At 33.2% G+C, this 14,592-nt stretch overlaps 1 long non-coding RNA gene across 1 annotated transcript; it reads right to left on the reverse strand.

The window, feature by feature from the left end:
* Positions 1 to 5,285: 5,285 nt before the first annotated feature.
* Positions 5,286 to 7,193, reverse strand: LOC124154984. Its single transcript, XR_006864083.1, has 3 exons — positions 7,091 to 7,193; positions 6,316 to 6,411; positions 5,286 to 5,626 (listed from the first exon to the last, which is right to left on the reverse strand). It is a non-coding gene; the product is annotated as an uncharacterized LOC124154984 (long non-coding RNA).
* Positions 7,194 to 14,592: the final 7,399 nt, after the last annotated feature.

Consider the following 14,592-nt stretch of genomic DNA (forward strand, 5'->3'; position numbering starts at 1 on the left):
CAAGTCACTTTTTTAATTATTAATTATAAGTAGTGTATTCGCGTTTGTAACAAGAAAATTCATAACTAAGATGAGTATTAATTTTTTCATTTTAAGTTGTGAATTTGAGTTTATAACAAGAAAATTCATATCTAGGTGGAATTTTAATTTTTCATTATAAGTAGTAAATTCACGTTTTTTAACAAGAAACTTCATATCTCAATCGAATTTTTAATTTTTTAACTTTGAGAATGAATTCATGTTTGCTATAAGAATAGTCATATCAAAGTATAATTTTTAATTTCTTGTTTTTTAGTTCTGTTATCGCGTTTGCATCAAGAATATTCATATCCAAGTTACACTTTTAAAATTTTTACTTTGAGTAGTGAATTCGTGATTGAAACAACAATATTCATTTTCAAGTCCCTTTTTTAATTTTTTCTTTCTAAGTAATGAATTCCCCTTTTTGTAACAAAAAAATTCATATCTAAGTCGAATTTAAATTTTCCATTTTAAGTAGTGAATTCGAGTTTGTAACAAGAAAATTCATATAGTAGGATATTCGTTTTTTTTTACAAGAATATTCCAATTCAAGAAAAATTTTTTATTCTTTCACTTTAAGCAGTGAATTTGCGTTTGTAACAACAATTTTCATTTTCAAGTCACTTTTTTAATTTATTTAATTTTGAGTACTGAATTTAAGTTTGTAACAAGAAAATTCATATCTAAATCGAATCTTAATTTTTTCATTTTAAGTAGTGAATTCGAGTTATTAACAAGAGAATTCATTTCTAAGTCGAATTTTTAATTTTTTCACTTTGAGAATGAATTCATGTTTGTTATAAAAATAGTCATATCAAAGTCACATTTTTAATTTTTTGTTTCTGAGTTATGAAATCGCGTTTGCATCAAGAATATTCATATCCAAGTAACACCTTTAAAATTTTAACTTTGAGTAGTGAATTCGTTTGTGTAACAACAATATTCATTTTCAAGTCACTTTTTTATTTTATTCATTTTAAGCAGTGAATTCGCTTTTGTAACAAGAAAATTCATATCTAAGACGAATTTTAATTTTTTCTTTTTAGGTAGGGATTTCGCGTTTGTAACAACAATATTTTTTTTCAAGTCACTTTTTTAGTTTTTTAATTTTAAATTGTGAATTCGCGGTTGTAACTTAAAAATTCATATCAAAGTCGAATTTTAATTTTATACTTTTAAGTAGTGAATTAGAGTTTGTAACAAGAAAATTCATATCTACGTCGAATTTTTAAAGTGTTCACTTTGAGTAGTGAATTCTTGGTTGTAACAAGAATTTTAATATCCAAATCAAATTTTTTAGTTTTTTCACCTTTAGTAGAGATTTCATTTTTTTAACAAGAATATTCCTAATCAAGACACAATTTTAATTTTTTCCCTTTAAGCAGTGAATTCGCGTTTGTAACAACAAATTTAGAGTCACTTTTTTAATTTTTTCATTAATGTAGTGAACTCGCGTTTGTAACAAGAAAATTCATATCTAAGTCGAAATATTAATTTTTCACTTTGAGTAGTGAATTCGTGTTGGTTATAAGAATAGTCATTTTAAAGTCACATTTTTTATTTTTTATTTATGAGTATTGAAATGGCGTTTTCATCAAGAATATTCATATCCAAGTCACATTTTTTAAATTTTCACTTTGAGTAGTGAATTCGTGGTTGTAACAGGAATATTCATATCCAAATCAATTTTTTTAGTTTTTCACTTTTAGTAATGAATTCGCTTTTCTAACAAGAATATTCCTAAACAAGACACATTTTTATTAATTTTTTCCCTTTAAGCAGTGGATTTGCGTTTGTAGCAACAATATTCATTTTCAAGTAACTTTTATAATTTTTTCATTTTACGTTTTACGAATTTGACTTTGTAACAAGAAATTTCATATCCAAGTGGAATTTTAAATTTTTTCACTTTAAGTACTGAATTCGTGATTGTGACAAGAAAAGTCAAATCAAAGTCACATTATTATTTTTATCTTTCTGAGTACTGAAATCACCTTTGTAGCAAGAATATACATATAAAAATCATATTTTTTAAATTTTCACTTTGAGTAGTAAAATCGTGGTTGTAACAAGAATATTCATATCCAAATGAAATTTTTTAGTTTTCCACATTTAGTAGTGAATTCGTTTTCTAACAAGAATATTTCTAATCTAGACATATTTTCAGTTGTTTTCACTTTAAGCAGTGAATTCAGATTTCTAACAAGAATATTCATTTTAAAGTCACTCTTTAAACTTATTCATTTTAAGTAGTGAATTTGCGTTTGTAACAAGAAAATTCATTTCTAATCCGAATTTTTAATTTTTTCACTTAGAAAATGATTTCGTGTTTTTATAAGAATAGTCATATCAAAGACACGTTTTTTTTCTGAGCTTGAAATCTTTCTTGCATCAAGAATATTTATCTCCAAATCGCATTTTAAAAATTTTCACTTTGAGTAGAGAATTCGTGGTTGTAACAAGAAAATTCATATCTAAATCGAATTTTTAATTTTTTCACTTTGAGAATGAATTCATGTTTGTTATAAAAATAGTCATATCAAAGTCACATTTTTAATTTTTTTTTCTGAGTTATGAAATCGCGTTTGCATCAAGTATATTCATATCCAAGTAACACTTTTAAAATTTTAACTTTGAGTAGTGAATTCGTTTGTGTAACAACAATATTCATTTTCAAGTCACTTTTTGAAATCAAATTGAAATATTTTATTTTTTTCACCTTTACTAGGGAATTCGCATTTTTAACAAGAATATTCCTAATGAAGACACATTTTTAATTTTTCATTTTAAGTAGTGAATTCGAGTTTGTAACCGGAAAATTCATATCAAAGTCGAACTTTAATTATTTTATTTTAATTAGTGACTTCGAGTTTGTAACAAGAAAATGCATATCTAAGTCGAATTTTTAATATCTTCACTTTGAGTAGTGAATTCGTGGTTGTAACAAGAATTTCCTATCCAAATCAAATTTTATAGTTTTTTCACCTTTAGTAGGGACTTCGTTTCTTTTACTAGAATATTCCTAATGAAGACACATTTTTAATTTTTTCCCTTTAAGCAGTGAATTCGCGTTTGTAACAACAGTATTCATTTTCAAGTCACGTTTTTAATTTTTTCATTTTAAGTAGTGAATACGCGTTTGTAACAAGAAAATTCTTATCTAAGACGAATTTTAATTTTTTCATCTTAAGCAATGAATTCGAGGTTGTAACAAGAAAATTCATATCTAAGTCGAATTTTTAATTTTTTCACATTGAGTAGTGAGTTCGTGTTGGTTATTAGAATAGTCATATCAAAGTCACATTTTTAATTTTTTGTTTCTGAGTTTTGAAATCGCGTTTGCATCAAGAATATTCATATCCATCTTACACTTTTAAAATTTTCACTTTGAGTAGTGAATTCGTGATTGTATCAACATTATTCATTTTCAAGTCACTTTTTAAATTTTTTCATTTTGAGTAGTGAACTCGCGTTTGTAACTAGAAAATTCATATCAAAGTCGAACTTTAATTATTTCATTTTAAGTAGTGAATTCGAGTTTGTTACAAAAAAATTCATATCTAAGTCGAATTGTTAATATTTTCACCCTAGCAGTGAATTCGTGTTTGTAACAGGAATATTCATATCCAAATAAAATTTTTTAGCTTTTCACTTGAAGTAGTGAATTCGCTTTATTAACGAGAATATTCCTAAACAAGACACATTTTTATTAATTTTTTCCCTTTAAGCAATGGATTTGCGTTTGTAGCAACAATATTCATTTTCAAGTAACTTTTATAATTTTTTCATTTTACGTAGTGAATTTGCGTTTGTAACAAGAAAATTCGTATCTAAGTAGAATATATAATTATTTTACTTTGAGTAGTGAATTTGTGTTCGTTATAAGAATAGTCATATCAAAGTCATATTTTAAATTTTTTGTTTCTGAGTTTTGTAATCGAGTTTGCATCAAGAATATTCATCTGCAAGGCACATTTAAATAATTTTCACTTTGAGTATTGAAAACGTCGTTGTAACAACAATATTCATTTTCAAGTCACTTTTTTAATTTTTCATTTTAAGTAGTGAATTCGAGTTTGTAATAGGAAAATTCATATCAAAGTCGAACTTTAATTATTTCATTTTAAGTAGTGACTTCGAGTTTGTAACAAGAAAATTCATATCTAATTCGAATTTTTAATATCTTCACTTTGAGTAGTGAATTCGTGGTTGTAACAAGAATTTCCTATCCAAATCAAATTTTATAGTTTTTTCACCTTTAGTAGGGAATTCGTTTCTTTAACTAGAATATTCCTAATGAAGACACATTTTTAATTTTTTCCCTTTTAGCAGTGAATTCGCGTTTGTAACAACAATATTCATTTTCAAGTCACGTTTTTAATTTTTTCATTTGAAGTAGTGAACACGCGTTTGTAACAAGAAAATTCATATCTAAGTCTAATTTTAATTTTTTCATTTTTAGTAGTGGATTTGCGTTTGTAACAATAATATTCATTTTCAAGTCACTTCTTTAATTATTTCATTTTAAGTATTGAAATCGCGTTCGTAGCAGGAAAATTTATATCTGAGTAGAATTTTTAATTTTTTCACTTTAAGTAGTGAATTTGTGTTTGTAATAAGAATTGTCATATCAAAGTCACATTTATAATTTCCCTTTCTGAGTTTTGATATCGCGTTTGCATCAAGAATATACATATCCAAGTTACTTTTTTAAAATTTTGAACAAGAATATTCATATCTAAGTCGCATTTTTAAATTTTCACTTTGAGTATTGAATACCCATTTGTAACAAGAAAATTCAAATACAGGTGACATTTTTAATTTTTTCACACTGAGTATTGAATTCACTTTTGTAACAAGAAAATTCATATTAGAGTCACATTATTAATTTTTTCACCTTGAGTAGTTAATTCGTTTTTGTATAGAAAGTAGTCATATCTAAGTCACATTTTTAATTTTTTCTAACTGACTACCGAAATCGCGTTTGCAACAAGAATATTCATATCCAAGTCACATTTTTAAAATTTTCACTTTGAGTAGTGAATTTGTGGTTTTAACAAGAATATTCATATCCAAATCAAATTTTTTAGTTTTTAACTTTAAGTAGTGAATTCTCTTGTGCAATTTTTGAAATCCCCACAAAAATGACTAAGTAATTTAAGGAAAAGCCAACCGAAATCATACTACCGATGAGTCACCGTTTATGTGAAGCGTGCACTACTTAAAACACAGTTAATTTTTTCCGAGAAAGTAAACATGAAAGATAGATAACAATATTGTTTATTTTTCTCTTTTTTGATGATTATGTATGACATGTACACATTTACAAAGGAATTAACCGAATAAATTTAGCTTTGGTACTTTAAAACATGAAGAAAAATGAAGAGTTTAACATTTTCACTTAAGTAATCGTAGTTTTTTCATGCCAACGGTCAAAGAACTTTTTCCATAAAACTTTCCGCCGCGGATGAAAATCATCTCGATCTGTAGCAGGTGCATGTCATCCGCAAGGTGCCAGCACAGTAGCCTCCAAGGCGACCAATGGATCTGCAGTGGTTGTGGCACGTGTATTCATTCAAAGGGCAGCCAAAGCCAGCGCTGACAACTGGAAGAGAAATCACAATAGGTTTGAGCGTCGTACATCGAAATAACTTTCACAATGTTTTTACAATGGTTACAGGGTCACTTATCGTTGTTGCTACTCAATTAATACCCATAAAACCGTATTAGTTTAAAGATTTCTAAGAAATCCGTTGAAACGATTTTTATGCGATCACTTATTCTGGTCATACTACCACTATACAATCACCATTCAGATGATAAAAACATTTGAAATTGCTATTAATTTGATTCCTAAAAACAGTGGATATAAATAAATATTATGTTCTAAAGAAAGAAAGATCATTTATTTATCTCCATATTTAGAATATTTACTACTTATGAGATGACCATACATGTGACGAGGAATTACTTGATTAGTTGAATGTGAAAGATCTATTTTCCTAGTTTTCCATAAGACGGTCTCCATTCTTTTGGTTGAAAGTTCTTTCCAGCTCCTTTGGAACTGAGTTATAGTGAAAGTACTGGAACCAAAACCAAATACGCATTTGAGGAATCATATGGAGCCGATGACCGATGCTTTAACTCCCGTTTTGGAGTTGCGGAAATATGGTGGACACTGGAGATGATATCTTTAGGAACCTTCGTGGCATGCCTATGAGACGACTCGCTTTGAATTTTAATTCCATGCCTTTGTAATTGTGACGCTTAAGAGAAAGTAGCTCGAATACTCACGTCCACCGTTGTTAGTGAAGGTTGACATGACCATGAGGACTCCAATGATGAGAACCACACTGGACAGGAGCTTCATTTTTATTTAGAGGTAGTTAGCTGCAACGAAATACATATCCTTATCACTGCTATACTATAATTATTAATTCTTTCAAATTCGTTGTAAATAATTTAAATGGCGGTACAGCGGAAAGTGGTACAAAGTTTAAGGAGATCCTCTGAAAATGTCACCGTCTTTAGAGTCCAAAGGACTTGCGTCAAGTCTTACCACGGAGACTTTTTTTAATCGAAGAAGTCAAAATCGTTATACAACTCACATAAACTTGGCCAAAGTAAATAAGATGAATTGAATATCAATTAACATAAGCCGAAAACTCAAGATATTCAGATTGGTCGGATTGAAGGATACACAAGTTAAATGATTTGATATCGAAAAAAATAAGCAGCGATTTTTTAGTTTCTACAGTTATGGAATATACAAGAATGTTGCCAAAATATATTCAATGCTAAGAAAAATAAATCAGAATACTGCAGTAAACATATGTTTTCTCTTCCTAAATTACTCAATTTTAACAGCATTTCTCGACCTAATTGATATCAATTGAATATAAAATAAATAATATTGAAATCAAAATAATCTCTACTGTGGAATATATTGTCATTTGTGAACAGCTAATTCCACAATATGTCGCTGTAAAGTTGAAAAACATGAAGACAAAATGAAATTTAACATTTAACATAGGGGTCACTAATTATGATGAAAGTTGAATTCTCTTACCGCTGTGGAAGATATAATCCAGAGATCGCGTCAGCTGCTTCTGTTTACGAATGTCTCTGCGTCGACTGCCTAGTCCCTTTTATACGGTCGACTCGAGATGGGGCGAAGGACCATTTTCTTCCGTATACTTCGGGGATTCACCGGAGATTCCCCCTTTGTTCTCCCCCTCTCACTATCTCCGCTCTTGCCTTGACGGTATTCCCTTCGCCTCCTCCCTTCGCTTTCTCCCGATCGCTGACGCTATTCATTCGTTTATCAATCCATTCTCGCTCCACTCTTCCGTGAATTACGACAATAATTTTTCATTACAGTAAAAATCGCGTCTGTTCTTTTGCGTCTAAATAAAGAAACATAAAATGTAAAATGTTATAAGGTAAGATTTTCGCCTCGTTTCATTTTAAATTATTTAGAATCTATTTTCTATTTCCTACATTCGAGTTTGAATTCGAATAACTGAATAACGACAATGAAAGTAGCTACTAAAAAAATCAAATTATAATTTTCCTCGTTCAATTCTGCATTGTTAACGGCTCAAATTTGCGTATAAAATACATTTAATATTTTACTAGTTTTTATCGGTGTAGTAACGTAAAAAGGGTCACTTTTTTATTGTTGATAAATAAGAACTACGGAAAAATCATTTTATTGCATATGTATTTCAGTATTTATTATTTACACATATTTTCTATAAAATATGGAAGTTTTGATCACGTATATTTTGCAGAATAGTATCATAGTGTTGGGTCGACTATCATCCGAGCTTCGGCATAGACCTGTGGGCTGCAACGCTACGCCACATCACCGTCATCATAGAATTGGCATTCATTCAGACGCTTCAGAATTTAAATGTGTTGTTTATCCTTATTAATTCCAGGAGTCAACTCAAAGCAATTTAAAAAAATATTATTATTATCTTTATTTTTAAATATTTATTGCCAAACCATCGAAAACTTGCTATTTGGCCTTTATATATTTAACAATTGAACGTAGACTAAAATTTATTTCCTTGGATAGGGTCAATCTACCCAGGCGGGATTCAATCGCCCGACCGTCGCGTCGGTTTAAAAGGCGAGAACTTTACCCCGCCGCCACCGAGGCCACCGTTGTTTGACGAAATGCGACATTTAGATTCAAACGTATTGACACGGAATCCGATAACAAACCGCTTCAGTTATGTTAAGCACAGTTTTCCTGGTTCAATAATGCCAAATCATGTAAACTTCGCTCTAAACGAGCGTATTCATAACATAAAAGCGAATTCCTCGGAGTTGAGAAATCGATAGCAAAATAATTTATTTGTAACTTAATGAGCTGCTATTTGAAATAATATCTTTTTAGACGGTACTGCGTCGCCACAGACAAAACCTTGGATTAATGGCCGCCGGCGTGCTACAGAAGCTCAATAAAAAATCGTGAAAAGAAAACACGTGGACGCCGCCGCCGACGATTCTTGTAGCCAACGCACAGGTTTACTCCGAATCGATAACGATACGAGATGGTGCGCTCCGTTTTGATGTCCATCAACATTTAGTCATCCTAGGTTGAATCATTCTTGCGTGAAAAATGATACGAAGCTGAAATTTTTATTACCTATGCGACTTTTAGAAATTTTGTCTCGTTTGCTGAAGAAATGATTAATTTATGTAAAATTCGATCGCAGTATTCCTACGTAATCGCGCAGTATGTCGTTTTAAAAACATATTAATATTACTAAAACATGTACTCATTGACCATTTTTGAAGTGTAAGTAGAAAAGTGCGGCTTTTAAGGTCAGAATGGTGTGAAAATTCAACATGCGGAAACCATATACTTGATGAAATGGGTGTCGTATTTATCTACTCACAGCCAAAAATTGTATGTTTGCATTGGAGTGCTCTTTTTATGGAGAGAAAAAATCTTATAAAAATTCTATTAACATGGAATTACACCCACTCTTCGGTTATAAAAATGTCCAAGTTCTGTGCTTCAATTTTTGAGGTGAACAAAATTATAGAGGCTTAAGAATTACGTGTGAATCATTTAAGAATATAGCAAAACTGAATCAGTATCGCTATCAGTATGACTCTCGCGGCTCACAAGGTGTTAAGACGTCATTCAACCACGAGTTTCATTATTTCCAACATCGCAAAGCAGCAGCGATAATACGTTTCCATCAACATTTAGTCATCCGCGAGGCGATATTTTCGTTTTATTTTAAGTTTCAGAAACATAAGTTTCTAAAAATCCGTGCGTGAAAAATTTCAAAAATATATTTGCTGCGAGAGGACGGGGAACACGACCGTTTCTCTGTTTTTCGAACATGCTATTTTCATTGAACTTCGACCGTATAAGCTAAGCACCTATTTTGCGGCTTGAGTTCTTCTCGTCATTTCCACCGGTTGTATAACAACCAAAATAAACAATAAATACAACGAATATGTTGGTGATATACAGCGAATTAAAGCGGTGGAAATCCCGAGAAGATTTGAAGCAATGAATTCGCCGTGAAAGAATCATTTCACACCTATTTTAATCCTTGTTAATACGGGTACTAGATATACTTCCTGAAGATTTACTAAAGTTGAAATATAAAAATCCCGATGACGAAGTCCACGGTCAAAGTAATGTAAAATAAACTTTTCAAAAACAAACCGAACCAGTAGGTAGTCGTTTTCATCTCTTCACAGTCAAAACGTGTGATTGTGCAGAAACAAAAAATATTGGCTCACAAAAATGGAATCCCGAGCCGAATGGGACAATTGAACAAAACGTGCCGCTCCGAAGAGTTAAACGGTCCTTTCCCGCTTCCTTCAGCTAGCTCCATCGTGGAATGATATTCATAAAACCGAATTGAAGCGGAATTCAAACGGATCTAAAAACATTATTCAGAAATGACCGCAAAAATCGATAGCAAAAGCACGATACTTACAATTGTTGAACATTGGTCACACCAATCATTTACAGTGACTGCCCGTTTTCACGGAATAAGCCAAAGAGGCGAATTCACCTCCATCACATGCTCCCTATCTTTATAAAAATCATCTAAAAAGTTTGAACAATGCCAGCGTGTGGTAAATAGGGTATAAAGCCTCAACTTTTGTGCATTTCATAAATCAAATTATTTTCTTTCTTCACTAAGACGTGATTTTTGGGATTACGGATTTGGATTTAATCCGCACGTCTGTCAGATAAAGTATCATTCTCATGATAGTCATAACTTTCTTCGATACACTTACGCTTCCATACAAACTAAACTAACAGATATCTATTTCAGTAGCTTTATAAAGCGAAATAAGCGAATGGGCTTACAGTCCAAAAATGCCTAATGATAATGCCGTCAACGATCGCTATTCTTAGCTTGTATTCGGAATAAAACTTTTCGACTCCAAAAAGACTAAACACTACCGAAACTACGGTATATGGTACATATCAGATGGGTAACTATAAATATGCAAAGAAGAGTAAATGTATCGAATAAATTAAAACCATCATTGGCGTAATCCCACACGGTCCGTAATCCCAAAAATAACCTCTTGAAGCAAAGAGAGAAGATTATTTGAATTAAGAAATAAACCAAAGTTGACGCTATATACCACTGCTACACGCTGGCACCGACATTTTTTTCGATGATTTCTATGTAGATAGGGAGCATATGATTGAAGTGAATTGCGAAATGCACTTCTACTTCTACTGAGTGTTTTGATGGAATATTTGAAAATTTACGACCAATGGGAGAATGGCGATGTACGGAACATTCCTCCGGAGCATGGAATTTAGAGATAACGGACGCACCGTGAACAAGCAAACGAAATCCTGATTTAAAAACAACGTGAGTCAGTATCGCATTCACCGCAGTTTAATCAATTAATAATAATTTTTTAAAGTACTGCCCGCGAATTTTTTGTTTGAACCCCGGATTGGGCTTCAAGTTGTTCTACGCACGTGTTAATATTTGTCGAAGAATTTCGTTTAAAAATTGTAAACGCTGCTATAAAGACAAATAATTCAATTCTTAGTGTATATTTCTTGAGAAATGAACAAATATTTATTTCGAAAATTGACTGTATAAACAATTGAATGACCATTGTCCCGTACCGCTGAGAGGGGTTCTAAAAGATGAAGGGTCCGGGTCGTCCGGGTACCTGCTCCCGGATCCCGAGGGTTAATCCTAAACCCCGAAGCGTTGGGTCCCGAGACAAAGACGTCGTAAACCCACGACAATCCTAAAAGTGGGGGGAGCTAGAAAACGTATATACATATACGGCTTTCGATCGCCTGGCCGGGAAAATCTAACACGTATATATACGCCCGTCGTCTCCCGGGTCAGGAATCGTCCACACGTATACATACGTGTACAGTAGGGAAAAGGTTAATAACTCTCGTCTTAATAATAAGAATAAAATAAAGAGAATATTTCGCTCGGTAATTGTTGTTTTCTCTTTTTGTTCTTTCTTTTTTCTTCTCTATTGTTTTTGTTTTTGACACCAAATATATAGGAAGATTGTTTGCCTGCCCCATCCTAGAAAAAAATACTGTATCCGCCCCTTAATATGCAATTACATGGTTGAGGCTCCAACATACACAAAATAGACCGAACGTAGTGATAATCGCATAAAAAGTTTTGTCTAGTTTTTATATGTCTGGAGAGGGCACGTGCCCCCGGTATAAAAGACGTATGGACGGTATAAAAGGAGGTAGGCCTCTGCGTGAAGTGAAGACGGAAGTGCAAGTTGGAAGGGGAGGTAGGCCGAGGAAATCTGGGAAATGCTCCCTGAAAATTTGCCTCGACTGGTAAAATACTTTCACAATAAATAATTACGATACGTTGGTGGGTAAATTTTACGATCACAATGCAGTAAGAGGGAGAACTTTATCGTACCTAAGCGGATTTTTGCTATTTAGCACGCTTTTTCTCGGTTCTGCTGCTGATAGTAATTTCGTCCGCTGAAAGAATGAATGAACAAAGTTGACGCTACATTAGAAAATCTTTATTTCTCACATTTTCAATAGTTATATTTCTCTCTTGTTAATTTTTCCAACCTATTACAAGATTTTCATAAATTAATTAACTGACAGTCTTGGTGACTTTTCCCTTTGATTAAAACCTTGTCGGAACTTGATTCCTAGCTAATAAAAATTTCTCCAACAAATGATATAAAAGTACTAATGAGTATCAATGGATTAGAGGAGTGTACAGTTTAAGAAGGCGTGAGAACGTTACGTGTTACAACTGTGGATCATCGCCTGAAAAGTCTTGAACATCGATTGATGAGCGAAACCTAAGATGGGAACAGCTATTTTTCATAAGTTTAAAATTTCAACACGGGAATAAATATCGCGATTTATTTAATTTAAATTTCTCCGTGAATAGAAAAATGGAAGTGAGAATTGAATGTCACCCCTTAGTTGCGCCCCTTGATTGTTGATAAATGGGGAAATAAAACTTTAGCTGAGCTCTGTTTCATACATGGAGGCAGGGGAGAGTTTCATCACCTCTATACAAAAATTTTCGCAGCCTTCAAAAGCAGAGAGGAGACGCCAGGAATGAGGTAAAATAATTTTGCAATTCGCGCAGAACCAATTGAAAAGAGAACCATAATGTTTGATTTTTGGGGAGGAACGAAGGAATGAATTAGCGTAGAAGTTGACGCACAAAAAAATTATTTTTTCACATTTAACTTTTCTTGTTATGCCTCGAATTACTGTGGACAAGATATTGCATGATTTTCAAAAACTAGTCTACCATCAGCCTCAGCAAATTTTCCATTTTCGCCCGCGCATGCTCCCAAAGACGTAAAAATGTCGCCAATGAATTTATTAAAAACTTACTGGAGGGGATAACGCAACAATTATGTTTTTTTGGGACAGTTAATTGCCACATAATTTAAGTTTAGTTGATAACGCCGTGACTTTTTCGTTAAAAATTTGTATAAATACTTAAGCATTTTTTAAAAGCATAATTTAGCTCTATTCATAAATGAAGCAATGCAAAATGAGACAATGTAAGGATTTGAGACCAATATTTGCAGCTAATTTAGCATTTTGGGACAGAAACGGCATCAAAATAAGTCGAAAAATAAGCTTAAAATCCATTTTTCCTCTATTCCCCTTCCCTGCTCCACACCGTCTTCACGCCTCCATTTAGTATCGTTAAATGCTGCTGGGAAGTTACTGCGTAAACAAATTGGGAAGGAACTTTAATTTCCTTAAGACTTCTCCAGACAGCCCTAATGCGCCGAGGCATGACTTATGAAGATGCTCACTACGATTCATAAGGAAAAGAAAATTCTCCTATAGCGATAAAATAGGGGGATCACCGCTTGGAGACGGGGAAGCCCCGTCAGATAAACAGCACTCCAAACTTGGATGGTCTGAAGGTCGGGCGCACTTATAGCGCGAGACTATCGCGTCGCGAATCGCCGTCACCGCCGAGGCGGGAATCGACGCTAGGCACGCCTCTATCACACGCGGAGTCGGAGGGCGTGACCGCAATCTTTGACCGAGACTTAAATCAGGCGCACCCGGCTTCAATCAACACATTAAAAAAAAAAGAGTCGAAATCGCCCCGTAGCAGGCGAGTTTCTTACGGGGGCATTGATGGAATGAGGACCTCTCTATTAGCAATAACAGAGATTGGATCTATCATAAATTAATTAACTAATTTTTCTGATCTGATTTTTCTGAAAAAAACTGATCACTCTAGTGATCGCGATAGTGATCACTTTCTCAACGAAAAAAAAAAGACCTTGTGATTCAGGTTTTACAACCGTTGATCATCGCTTGAAAAGTCTTGAACATCGATTGATAGGCAAAATCTAAGATGGAAACAGTTATACATCATAATTTTAAAATTTCAACGCGGGAAGAAATAATTTTTCAATAATAATAAGAATTTCGCATGAAAACTCGTATGCAACGCTGAATTCATCATATGAATTTACTATCGTTTTCAAAAGTATATAGACACCAATGAGCTCCACTCAACTGATGTGGTCGGGTCGGTAAAAACTTAGAAGGTTGGCACATGAAGTAGCCTGCATTCCCCACCCGTACGCTACCAAGAGCCGACGAGGACGGACGCGGGGGCGATCGGGATAGCGAGACAGGAGTCAAACTACAGGTTCAAATGCCCTAGCGGATAGAATGCACTGAGGAAACTCACGTCCACGCACAGGTTGGGCCGTCAGAGTGTTTTCGTGCGGGCTCCGTGGCGAGGAGGATATTTAATAGCGTCACCCGCTGCCTCAACAACTTTTTGAAGACGTTTGGGCATTAATGCCACTAAATTTTCGCATACATGAGGCCGTCGTCGAAATGCATTCCACAACTCGTGGACATGCGCTTTCATTCTCCTAACTTACCTCTTTTTTCGTTATCGAGTACATACTAGAAATTTAAAAACTATGATTATCGATCCAATTGCGATTATTTGTTTTACTCTAGGATTCTCAAAATGATTTCATTTCAACTACGAGTGTATTTGGTTATTTAGTGAAAATTGTAGTTACTAAGAGTAGGAATTT

This window comes from Ischnura elegans, chromosome 3, assembly GCF_921293095.1.
Source record: "Ischnura elegans chromosome 3, ioIscEleg1.1, whole genome shotgun sequence".
Taxonomy (NCBI): Eukaryota; Metazoa; Arthropoda; class Insecta; order Odonata; family Coenagrionidae; genus Ischnura; species Ischnura elegans.